Genomic DNA, 12846 nt, shown 5'->3' on the forward strand with positions numbered 1-12846 from the left:
TTTTTTCTGGACTGCAAAGAAGACAGTTTTATGATAAATCTCTTCATGAGCCTTTTCTTGGGAGTTAAGCTGGAAGATGCTGCAGCCAGTGCAAGGGGGTGCCAAGCCATTTGAGAGCTGATGGAGTTGCTGCTGTAACTTCCCTGAGTTGATTCAATTTCTGCCAACCAAAGACCTCCCTGTACCATGTCTCAGCCCAGCTGGAGAAGAAGTTCCAGCACAGGGAGGGGCTGCAATCTGCTCCCCTGCATCCCCCAGTGGAGTGTGCTGGAGTGGAGATGGAGAGGAAGTGGACTCAGGGAGACACATGAAAACATGCAGTAAAAGCTAAGAAAAAATGTGCCTTTCCACACTCCAAAAAGATCTTACACATACAGAGCACATGAAATGCTTGGACACAGCCTCATGTAGTGGTTTTTTTTGTGACACCATTTGGTGAGATGTAGTGGGGTCAGATGCGTCTGTGAGATGATCCTATGAGGTCTTGGCTGGATCCTGAGGGTATCCATGTAGATGGTCACCCATGGGAATGGGTCTGCATCCAGCAATGTGCCATTTTAAACTTGCTCATTCTCTTTGAATGCATTTTCCAAAGTTAAATGGCCAGAAGGTGAGCTTGGACCAGCTGCTTCCCCATGCCAAGGGATTCCTGTGTTAGGGATGCAGAGCTCTGTGTCCCTGCAATTCTGGCTGCCTGTGCAGCTCCCTGAGACTTTCCCCACAATCTGCTGGAGGAAACCCCATTCTCTGCCCTGCATTTCTGCTCCACTTTTTCCCTGCTTGGTAGTTACTCCTGGACCATGCTGATGCCCGTAGCTTTTAAAGGATGTGCTAATTCAATTGCTTGTGATGGACTGTGTTCTTAATCTCTTTATTGTGTTTCACCAATTTAGCTAAATCCTAAATCCATTAGGTGCTCTCAGATTGCTTTACAAGTGTCCAGAGGAGGTGTTTGCAATAAATCCAGCCTAATTCTCTCTGCAGACAGGGTTTTAAGACTTCAGGCCTGGGCTGGAAGAAGAGTTTAAGACTTTCAGGCCTGGGCTGAAAGGACTGATGCAGGAGTGGGCTCTCACAGGAATGTGAAGGACGAGAAACAATTTAGCTTCTGCTCTTTACTTTTTTTTTTACCATATTGTTGATGTTGCTGTCTACTTGACTTTCTTGATGAAGGGAAAAACTTTGAGATGCATGTGCTGAGAAACCAGCTGTGGGGACTCCAGCCCCCTTTCACAAAAACCAGTGAGGAATCAAAATGATGTTCTGTTTGTTAAGTGAGGGTGGCAAAGCTCAGAGACAAACCCTCAACATTTCCTGTTCAACACTTTTTCTTCTGTTTTTTCCTCTCCTGTGTGAGGGTCGATGTACTGGCATTGCTAAACACGAACCTGCCACTTGCAAACTGTTTTTTTTTTCCTGTTCAGTTTGAATTGCTTTCATGCTGCTTAAGCCAACAGAAATGCTTTGCTGTAGGACAGGAACTGTAGCTAATAATTCATTCAAGAGCAAAGGAAATTAGCTTTTTCTCCCTAATTTTCCTTTCCCAGCTCTGGAATGGGGTTGGCTCTGGGGGTGCCATCACACCCTGGTGCTGGGAAGGGTGGGAGCCCCAGCCCCTGCAGGGTCCTGGCTCTGGTGCCACTCAGCCCACAGGGAAAACATGTCAGAATTTCCAGTGCTGCATCTGGGAGGAATCATTTGTGGTTTGTGGCTGTTTGGAATGGCATCTTGTGCTTGTATGCTGCTCGTTAGGTCTGGGGATAAATGGCATGTCAGCCTGGGGAATGGGGAAGGGTAAGATGCCCATGTTTTAAAACTGGTTGGCTTTGTTAATATATCAAGGCAAAGGCTGGAACTCCCTTAAGTCAGGGTAGGGTTACACTGATGCTCAGGAAAGAAAAGGAGTAAAAATGCTCAGGGGTTTTATGGCATTGTACCTTAAGCTAGTCAGTCTTTGGGAGAATTGGTTATATTTTTGTTTTAGCAGGGAAGTAAAGATTAGGATGGAACATGAGCTGCTTCATAGGAAAGATGAATTTGCAAAATGTTTTGCTGTCTCACTTGAGTGGAAGCATGTGGTTTTCAGTTCCCATAACCTCAAGGCATTAGCAAATCATGATTAAAGCCTTAAGAACAATGTGATCGGCATTAAAATTGGTAAGTTTGAAAAATGATACACTGTGAGGTTTTCCTTAATTTACTTTTCTTGTCTGCCAGCACTACGGGTCACAGTTTCAAGCCTTTTCCCACAGCAGCAAGGGCTGGATTGTTTTGGGTTTTTAATTGTAAACTTTGAGGTCTTTATTTAATCTGCTCTGTCCAAAGCTGGGGCTGCTGGAAAACAACAGATTGTGCAAGCTCTGAGAGCAATTCCAGTGGCTGGGAATAGATTCAGCCTTTGTCAAAAGTGAAACTTTGGTACAAATGTCACTTATTGAAGTGGGGAGTGTGCCAGTTGAAACATAGATGGTATTTATATCCCTTAAATAAGGTATGAAAATATTCACCTTGCAAAAGGCAGTTGTTCTTATTAAAGGTCAGTTTAATAGCTGTCTCTATTTGATCTTTTTGGAGAAGAAAAATACACTATTGACTGTATACACAAATTGGATGATAATTTAGGTAGTGCTTGATGATGGCAAATCAGGAGCGCAGCAGAGACATAGATGACACTTCCAGCATTTTATATTGTTACCCTTTTTTTTTTTTTTAAAGTTGTAGTCTGTTTAATTCATGGTTAATGATCATTAATTCATTCATGTGCAATTAAAAACGCCCAATGCAGACTTCATGGAGACAGCACATAAAACACAGAGGCTTAGTCGGGTATTAGAGATTCATCTGGGTGCCTGGAATACAGAGGATCTTTGCTTTGGCTTGTCTAAGTGGTCTTTGTTTAACTGATAGCTGCTAACTTTGTTTAACTGATAACACATGTTGTGCTGTTACTGGTGTTGACCTTTTCCCAGTTAAACAGGCTTAAAACGAAAGTGTTTATGGGGAGATTCTGCAGCCCTGGCGTCCATGGACTCTTTGTCTGGGCAGAGGGGGGTTGGTGTCTGGGGCAGTTCAGCAGAGAGCTGCATGTTTGCAGATTTTAATGGCTCTTGTTCCAGAAGGCTTTTAACACACTCCCTGCACAGCCACCCCGGGCAGGGGCTGCTTTTTCCATTGCCACTTTGAGTTTTGCCACTGTGGTTTTGTTACACTTTGGGTTTCTTGAGCATGTAAAATGCTGTCAAATTGGTAACAGGAGGAGGAGGAGGAAGCAGCCTCGGGCTCAGCAGTAGTGTGCAAGGGGAAATCAAAGGAGTGTTTCTGCCCCACTCTGGAGCCTTTAGAGAAAAGCTGGGTCCATGTCTATGGAGCCTGCCCTGAGCTGCTGCTCCTGGACATCAGGAGGAGCTTTTCCAAAATCTCTCACAGTGATCAGGCTGAGTTTCAAGAGAGGTGCCAGCAATGGAGCGAGTCTGTCCCATCTGATCACTGGCAGCTTTTCCCTGAGCCATGGACTGAGGCTCCATGAGCCTGCTGAGAGCCTGGCTCAGCTTTGTCCACCTGCTTCCAGCTGCCTTGGAGTTCCAGGGAATCTGTGAAGTGTTTGTAATGGAAAAGCACATGGGGAGGGTAGCCAGTGTTGCAACATGGCTGTGGTTAAATGTTTTCCAGAAATGTTTTTGGGGATGCAGGGATGCTGTAGAGAATTGTTGCTCTTCTGCTGGCTCCAGCTCTGTCCCTAACTCCAAAAGTCCCTCTGTTAAGGGCTCAGGGTATCCCTAGATGGAAGTGTAGGCTGCCCATCAACTGTGGCCAAACTGCCCTGGTGCTTTGCTCTTTTTGTCCTGGCTCAGGGACAAGCTCGGCTCCTGGCTGTTCTAAGGGACCTTCCAAGGTCTTTGGTGAAAAGCTGAAAACCTTGGAGAAAAACAAGAATGTTTGTAGAATGCTATTATTTTCAAACAGGAAAATGGGTTTTGATATAAATACAGGATACTGTCTGCAAAGAGGACGTTCACCCCTCTTTGCCCATGTTGAGAACTAAATTCTCTCCCTGGTGCCAGACATGAGCATACAGGTCTCCCCTTCTCTCTTCCCAAGGATCTTTTCTGTGCCGTGGTGCTGGAGCTCAGCTTGTCCTGGGCAAGGGAGGTTTGAACTCAGATCACAGAATTGTTAAGGTCTGAAAAGACTTCCAGGATCATTGAGATCAACAATGAACCCAACACCTCCATGTTCATCACTGAACCATGTCCCCAGGTGTCATGTCCATGCATCTTTGGAACACTTCAAGGGATGATGACTCCACCACTTCCCACAAGCAGCAAATGATCCATTCAGAGAGTGGAAAATGGGTTTGCTCTGCTTTTTCATGTCTGGAGGCTGTTAAAATGCCTACTATTTTGTTATCAATAAGGATCCAGCTCTGACGTGCTCGAGCCAGTCAGTTAAGTGCAAACATCACAGGAAATGAAATTTTTGGTTCTTGACAAGAAGTGAAAGAAAAATGGCTTTTCAAAGGGAAGTGTTCTGGCAGGAACAGTGGTAGGCTTGGGGTAGGGGAAGGCAGTTGTCTTTGGATCAGAATTCTCTGCATTTGAACCTGAGCTCTTTTCCCCCTTGGTTTTTCTCCATGGATATAGAAAAACCCCATATGTTGATTCCCAAAGCTACTGAATAATTGTACCTAAATTGTTATAACCTCTCAAATATGTCAGTGCTTCCAGCGGAAGAGGAGATTATGGATGGGAGGGGAAGCAATGTGAAGGTTTAGAAGAAAGAATAAACCTTTTTTTATTCAGTGGAGGATGTCTGTAGAGGGAAGTGTGCAAGTAGTTACTCAAAGGCTCACTAACACATTAAACACCTGCAGAGGGCCCATTTTAGACAGGCCATGGTGCAGTATGTCTTTGAAATGACCCTCATGGGCTCTGCCCTCCCTGTCCAGCAATAAACTAATTCTCAGGACTAATGGTAAAATTCTGCAAGGCATGAATTCCCAACTTAAATAGATTTACAGTGAGTTAATAGATCTTCCAGCATATCTCTTGCAACCTATTTGTGGTGGCATTATTTTAACACACACAGTAATTGAAAAAATTGTCAGGATTTACAGTCTTTTCTGACCTGTGTTTATCATAGCCAGGAAAGACTCTATAATAGACATAACATTTGAAGTGTTGGACATAGACCTTGTGTGGATGTGTTCAGACAGTGTTCAGTCTCTCAGTGTGGTAACTTCTTGGGAAAAAAGGGGATTTTGGAATAATGAGCAGCTAATACTTAACAAATGCCACCAAGAGGATCACATGTGCCAAGAGTTGCAGAACAGACAAGTCAGAACAGTGAAATGATGAAGATGAACCTTCAGCTTTGGCGTTAATATATTCTGTGTTGGTTTCCACATACAGCCTTTGAAATACATGATCTTTATTTTGAGAGGACTATGATGAAAGTACCCTTTGGAAAAGCTGCTTATTTTTTCCCAGGCATATTTGTCCTTACTCCTTTTGTTATCATTATTTATAAACCAAAAGTTGTATTGATCTGGAGATTATGCGTTAAACCATGTCTGAGCAGTGGTTGCTCTATTACTGAGAAAAGCAACTGTCATAAAACTTTTGGTAAATTTATCGATTGATACTCTCCATGTTCCTCTTCAGAAAAAGAACAAGCTGAATTTTAATTTACTGGGAACACAGCTGAACACGTGGGCCCCGTGGGGCGAGGGATTTAAGCCTGTGAGGAACTTTCCAGAGATGAATAGTGCCATTACTTTGCAGAGGATTATTCATGTTCTTGAAGGAAAGCCTCTCTGGAGCAGGCAGTGGAGCCCCCGATCGATTTCTGGCAGCTGTGGTTGTGAGTCTTGCTCTTGAGAGCCAAATTATCATCTCGTGCTCCTGTTACAATGGTTGCCTTGCTCTCACAGGGGGGAATAAGGAGATGATAAAGCATCTTCCTTGTAAAATGAGTGTTAATCAAAGTAGGGCTTTGAGCCAGGACTAGCAGGATGCAGGAGCCATGAGGAATGCTGGGCGTGGACCAGCCATGGGCTCAGGTGGTGCCACCAGGACGTGATGTCCCACCTTCTGCTTCCTCCCTGGGCTGGGACCTGCCCATGCACCAACTTAGAAAACACAGTCAAAGCCAATCAAACAAAGAGAACTTACAAAAAAACCCCAAACCAACTGAAAAAAAAAAAACAAACCCAACCCCTGAAAAAGCCAAGCAAACAAGCCCTGCTCAAACAGAGACAGACAACTCACAAAAAACCCGACCCACAAAAAACCCAACCCGAAAAACCCATCAAACCACCCTTCCCCACAAACAAACAAAACAGTTTTCATCAAAACAACCTCCCCCCAGCAAAACCACTGATGTTTTGGGGGGCCTTCATTCAAGGTACCATAGAGGAAGGAAGAGAAGAAGTGAGTCTAATGTTTGGAAAGTGCTAAGGCTTGAAACTGGGGCCATCGTTAGGTCTTTGGAAATGGTGGCTGGGACTTGTGTGCCTGGCATGCCCCGAGTCCTGTCACAGGGGTGCTGCTGTGGCTGTGTGTCCTCTGCCAGCCCCTGTGGTGTTTCAGACAGGAGAGGGTTTGGGTACCCTGCTCCTTCTCCAGCAAATGCTGCTAAAATGTTCTGCATCTGCTCAGTGGGTCAGGTGCTGCCAGGGAGCATTGGAGGGGCTGCTTCTACCTGTGCTCTTGAGGTGATCCAGTCTGATGTTGGAAACCTCTGTCTTTCTCTGAGGTGTCTTGAGACAAAAGCTTGGAAATCACTGAATTGCTTTTGAGAGCATGCACATTGTTCTGTGTCTTGGAAACAGTCACTCCTTAGGGGGAAGAGTTATTCCGATGTTGGTTGCTGTATGTTACTGAGTAAATGGCTTTCCCAAGTTCTGCCAGCACAGGTAGGAAACTGATAACAGAAATAAATGGGCTGGAGTGACTAAAGGATGGTCAACAGGTGCCCTGATATAAGTGCAAGTCCTGCGTGTTACTGTAGGATCAAGAACTGATCTTCTGCCATTTGCTTTTCGTCAGACAGTTGAGATAACTTTAAAGAGAATTTGGCCAGGAGAGATTATTAAGGAAGGAATTTGCTGCTTAAATAAATAGTCTGCTCTCCATTGTTGGAGACTTAGCAGGCTGATAAAAGCCCTCTGGAATGAAAGGGAGCCTGGAAAGCCTGCCTCAGATCTGCCTTGCTCTAAAGTTACTGAGGCCAATGCACTTCCAAACAATTTTTTTTAAACTTTTTGAATCCAAGCTCAATTTGAGCTGGTTGCTCGCTTTATCTTCCTTTATTCTGATGAATAAAGGAATTTGCTAGGCTTGCAATTTTTTTCAGAAGTTGCTTATAACTTTTAGTTTAAAATAAGTAGAACTATGCAAACTTGGTGTCCTGGTCTTTAGAAATACTTGGCTTAAATTTGAATAAGAATGCATGAAATCACTTGCCCTCTGCTTGATATGTGTGGCTTGTCGTTCATCTATGAAGATGTATGCTGCTTTTTTGATATCTTGATAACCCCATTAGGTGGATGTTGGAGCCTCCAATTAGTAAAATAAGGCTGGGTGACCAAGTGATGGGGTTTTATTGGTTTTGTTTGTTTGTTTTGTTGAGTGTTTTGGTTTGGTTTTGTGTGTTTTTATTTTGGTTTGTGTGTGGGGGGGAAATGTGCTTTGTGTTTAAAAATAAAACCAAAACAATCTTAGATATGCTTTTGCAGTGGTAAAATGCTTGGGTCTGTGATATTTGCTCAGTTACCCAGGGCAGAGAGGTTTTTTTCCCGAGGTTTTTGTAACTATTTCTGCTTCACTAGGCTGAGCACCTGGCTTGAAATAAGTGTTGTAGACAGAGTCTGTTGTCTCTGCAGCAAATTGGAGAGGTAAGAGAAACTAGGGGCAAAGAAAATAAGTATTTGGGATTAAAAAAACAGGGAAGGTGAACTTGAATCCTGAGCCTTATGTGGGTTTCAGCATTAGGATGGAGGCAAGGGGGGTGTGGAGAGAAGTTTATCTTTCTCTCATCTGACAGGTTACAGCACAACCTTTACCTCCACCACATCGACCTTTCAGCTGCAGAAGCCTCTTTCATCTTCTCAAATTTTCCAGCTTGTGCTCCCAAGGCTTGATTTGAGCCTGCTTCTCCAGGCCCTTATTCCTCTTACCCTTTGATTTTGATAAAGAATCATGTTCACCCACCGCTTGCACCAGCCTCGACTGTTTGCATTTTTAACTTTGTCTGTATTAAATTTTCAGGAATCTGTTAAGGATTCACACATCTGTCATGGCACAAAGCATTATCTTTCTTGATTCTCAGGAAAACAAATTGCACAATGGATGTGCAACCAATATTTAATGAAAAACGCCAACAAACAGAATGCCCCAGAAAAGATTTTACTGCAGAGTCATTCTTATGAGGTGTTTGCTGTGAGATTTTTTGGGGTTTTTTTAACCTTCACTTGGAATGTAGGTTCCTTGTGTTGACTTGGGTACTCCCAAGGGTCTCTAGGGATCTCTCAAGGCATCCTGGTGCCCCTCAAAAAAATATTGCTTGTTTGTGATCCATTCCAGCACTTTTTTTTGACCCTGCATTTTGCTGTCATGACTTGTGGATGCCAGTGTGGGGTACAGAACACTGCACTGAGCTCCCTCCAGGCAGGGTCTAGTCCAGGTGAGGGGCTGGCTGGAAATGGGGAGCTGTGGGCACCAGCATTTCTTGTTTCCTTGCTTCTGGGCTGGTAGCAACTTGTGTTGGTGAGCTCTGCAGTTTGCATTAACAAAGTTTTTGTGTGCAGGATATAAATATTAAATGGGAGAAGCACAGTGTGACTAATTGTGTAACAGTTGGACTGTTATCTGGACTGGAACAGGAACGTGTTTTCAGGACAGTTTGAGAGGGTATAATGAGATGGATTGTACAGTATTTTTATTAGAAACTTCAGGAAGTGTATTTCAAACTGCCAGGGCACTATATAAGCTGAACAATTAAAAATAAATGGCTTTGCAGCTTGGTGTTCTGATAGAAAGAGATAATTAGGAGAAGATGCTTTTCTGAGGAAGGCATAAGGATTTAGCATTGGCTGGTGAGCAACACTGGCTTGAAAACTTGTAGCTTGGCTCCTGTGGTAGTGAAGGCAGTGGGTATGGAGCTGGGAAAAGCCTTGTCTCATTTAAAGACTGGACCTTTGTGCTCTTGGACTGGTGGTGATGGAGCAAAGGTAGAAAGTGCAAACCTTGATGGCTTAAAATTAAGAAAACAGAATAACAGAATTGTTCTACTTTTTATTACTAATGTTTTGACGCTAATCTCATAAGCTAGGGAGCCCGAGACCATAATTTTTATGGTGACAATATTGTAAAAATAATCCAAAAGGCTGTGTCATAGTTGGAAAAAAAAGCATTTCCTAAGCTTTAAACCCAAATGTGCTCAGTGAAACAAACCCTGTAAGAGCAGCAGTGGCACCATCTGATGGGTTTTGTAATGCCATAGACAAAAGTAATTATACTGCTTAGAAGAGCTTTTGTCTCCAGATAATGTTGTTAAAAACTTGCAGTGTAGTGTAAATCATAACGGAACAAATCTGGAGGCTGCTCTTATTGCTGCCAGGGGAAATTCTCTTAGATTTTGTTTCCTTTCTGCTCAATATATTGCAAACTTTTTCCAAGTTGGTAAATAAATATTACCTGCTGTTTGAAAAATGACTTGGGGTTCATCTCACCAGTAGTGCCTGTGGCTGCCAGGCCGTTATTGCAAACAGTTGTTCCTCTCTTGGTGAGCTCTGTTGTGTTTTGGGAACACAGGCTGTTGTGATGGGGCTGGAGTTCTCTGATTCATTGGAGATATTAGAGAAGCATTTCTTCTTTTTAGAGCTCACTCACATGAGGATTCCTCTGGCTTCTTTTGCCACTTCTGAGCAGTGGCACAACAAGAGCCAGGTCAGAAAATACTTGTTGAGCTTACAAACACCCAAACTTTTAGCATTTCCTTGATGAACATTTGAATTCCAGTCCATGAAGGTTGGTAGTATTTTTGAGGGGATGAGCAGTTTTGGCTTTTAGAATGTAAGGGATTTTTAAAGGTTTGGGAACCTTGGGCCTGCAGGAAATGCAGTGGTTGCATTGGGAACAGATGAATGAAGTGATTCCAATGTCCTGCCTGGACACCCATGGTTTCGTCTCAGGGTGAACATGATTCCTTTGTGCTGAGAGATTCCAGTGCTGAGCTCTCTCCTGATGGTTTGCTATTTGTGTCCTGAGAAGTGAAGGGAGAAGTTTTGCCATCAGCAGGGAAGTGCCAGAGATCAGGCGGAGCCAAGGCAGGTGAAGCCTGGCCAGAGCCGAGGCTCTCTGACCCTGCAGTTATTGCTGTGCCTTGTGCAGAGAGTTTGGTGAGCAGGGACCCTCCAGGGACAGGCCTGGGGAGCAAACCCAGCGTCAGGAGGAGAGCCACTGAAGCCTAAAAAAGGAACTTCAGCAAATGCATTGAGCTCCAGGAGCTGGGTCACTTGCTGCCCTGGAGCATTTCCATCATAGATGAGGTTCATTGTGGGAGGAGGAGCACATTCATACCTAAAAGCCATGGAAAGTGCATTTTGTGGAGCTGGTAAGATTTGAAAATGGTCCCATGTGCAGGACAGGGAATCACTGTGTGCCACATTTGCAGTGCAGTGCTCCAAGCAGCAGCATCCTGGGGCAGGGGCAGGAAATAAAATATATCATCATCATCATCTGTGGAGGGAAATTCAGCTGACTGCCAGTGATCTGTGTTGACCTCAAGGGAAGTTTCTGCTGCATGGAGATCAGTTTTCTGTTCATTTTACAGTTTGGAATAGTGCATGAGGATTTACCACTCTGCCACAAACTCCTGGAGGAGATGGCCCTGGAGTTTCCCAAGGGCATGGGGAAATGATGGTGACACCATGACCTTGTCTAGAACTACTTGCCAGGTTTTCACCCCTCAAAAAACCCTGAGCCTTGCTTTTACTGGCTCTTGGTAGTGGAATAACAAAGGTTGTAGTTCCTCCACTGTGAAGAGATATCTTAGTGGTCAAGATATGTGTGGGGAGACAAGTTTTTAAGTCCTTTGCAGAAGTGCAGATGGGACTTGTGAGCTCAGCTCCCAAGAGTAAGTGGAAGTAGCCATGGTGGGAGCTTCCCTGCTCAGAGGGAGTTTATGGTTGCAGGATTTACGTGTCTAGATGTCAAGGAACAGGAAAATCCATGTTGTAGGCGCAGTTCTAGTGCCTTGGTATTCATGTGCTATGGGGTGCATAGATGACACAGTTCTGCACCTCTGCCTTTGCTCCCTTCCCAGCTGCCTGTGGATGGTGAGCTGCTGGTGCAGCAGGTTTTGCTGTGCAGGTGCTTCACCTTTGCTGAGCCTTTGCCAAAGAGGACTTGATTGCTGTGCTGTGTGACACTCAGAGAAGGGCAGCTGTCCCTGTTGGAAGCTTGTCTTTACAGCAAGGGCAGAGCAGCACATCAGTGGAGGGGCAGCATGAGCCTGTGGTACGTCCTGGTGTCTGACTGCCGTGGTGACCCTGCTGTCCCTCCTCCCAGTGGTCACAGTGGTGTGTGGAGATGGCTCCTGTGGTGCTGGTCTTTAGTGAGCTGGCATGGGAGGCAGAATGAGGACAGACCTTGTTCCACCTTCCTAAACACCTTCAACTGTTTGTGAAGCAGCACTTGCTGAGCTTGGAATTGGAGGTGCATCGCTGTAGCTGCCCCAGCTCTGCAGCTGCCATCAGGTTTTGGCTCTCCCCTCTCCAGTGGGATGCTGGATGGGAATGACTTGCTGGGGTCACTTGTACCAACCCCTTGTGGCTCAGGCAACTTCATCACATAATCCCTTAAATAAACCTATCAAGTGGCAGGCTGGGCAGGAGCCTCCTGCAGCCTGGGGCAGCCTGTAGGTTAATCCAGAGCTCCTCTGGCCTCGCCGCCGACCCCTTTGAAGTCTGCTGCAGCTTAAGAGCCAACGTGCTTTCTCAGGAAAGCTGGCATTTTTACTAAGCAGCAGACTCTTATTATCTGGGCTGAGAACACAGTGATTTCCTTCTCCTGCCAGTAATCCCCACTCAGGGCACTGTTATGCTCTTTTACAATTTATTTTCTCTAATTGCTGGTTTGCAGTGGCCACGCAGCTCTCCCTGGGTTGTGTTCTGGGGAATTTTTTGCACTTTGAAAGGAGCTTAGTCCTTCCCTTCTGGCTGCTGGAATCAGGCAGCAATTCCTCTCCAGGTACTTCAGCAAGAGTCCAGCCTGACAAATAAGTAATAGCCTGTGCTTTTCAACCAGTGACTGATACCTGTGGTCTGGAGTAGGTTCAGCTGTTTCATTCATCCTTTGGGAGTCCTGATAAACTGCCCTTGACTGAGGCAGTCGACAGATGTACAGTACCAGGGCACCAGTGCTGGGCTGGTGATGATGCTCTGCCTCCCGTCCTGCAAGCGCTCCCTTGGTTTCTCTTTCCTGGACAGGTGTCTAAGTCACTAGCTCACAGTTTCTCCAAGAGAAATACTGTGGGAAACCGTGTCAAAGTCTTTCCTAGAGTCCTGATAGACAACATCCCCAGCCTTTCTTTGATCCACCAAGCTGCTCACCTTATCATAGAAGGAGATGGCATTGGTCAAGCAGGACCATGACCCCACGTGGGCTGGGCCTGATGCCCTGGCTGTCTTGTACGTGCCACATGATGACACTCAAGATGATCTCACCCTCCCAAGTCCTGTCTCATTTGCCAGCCTCCAGTCACTTGGGACCTCTGTGGGTAACCAGGACTGCTGGTAAATGATGGGCAGCGGCTAGTGAGTTCCTCTGCCTGCTCCCTCAGTAT

The 12846-nt window shown here is 45.1% G+C and overlaps 1 protein-coding gene across 1 annotated transcript in view; it reads left to right on the forward strand.

The window, feature by feature from the left end:
• Positions 1–12846, forward strand: part of GPC3 (glypican 3) — a 140470-nt gene that overhangs the window by 47849 nt on the left and 79775 nt on the right. The gene's annotated exons all lie outside the window — the stretch shown is intronic.

The sequence above is a fragment of the Taeniopygia guttata genome, chromosome 4A (genome assembly GCF_048771995.1).
Source record: "Taeniopygia guttata chromosome 4A, bTaeGut7.mat, whole genome shotgun sequence".
Taxonomy (NCBI): Eukaryota; Metazoa; Chordata; class Aves; order Passeriformes; family Estrildidae; genus Taeniopygia; species Taeniopygia guttata.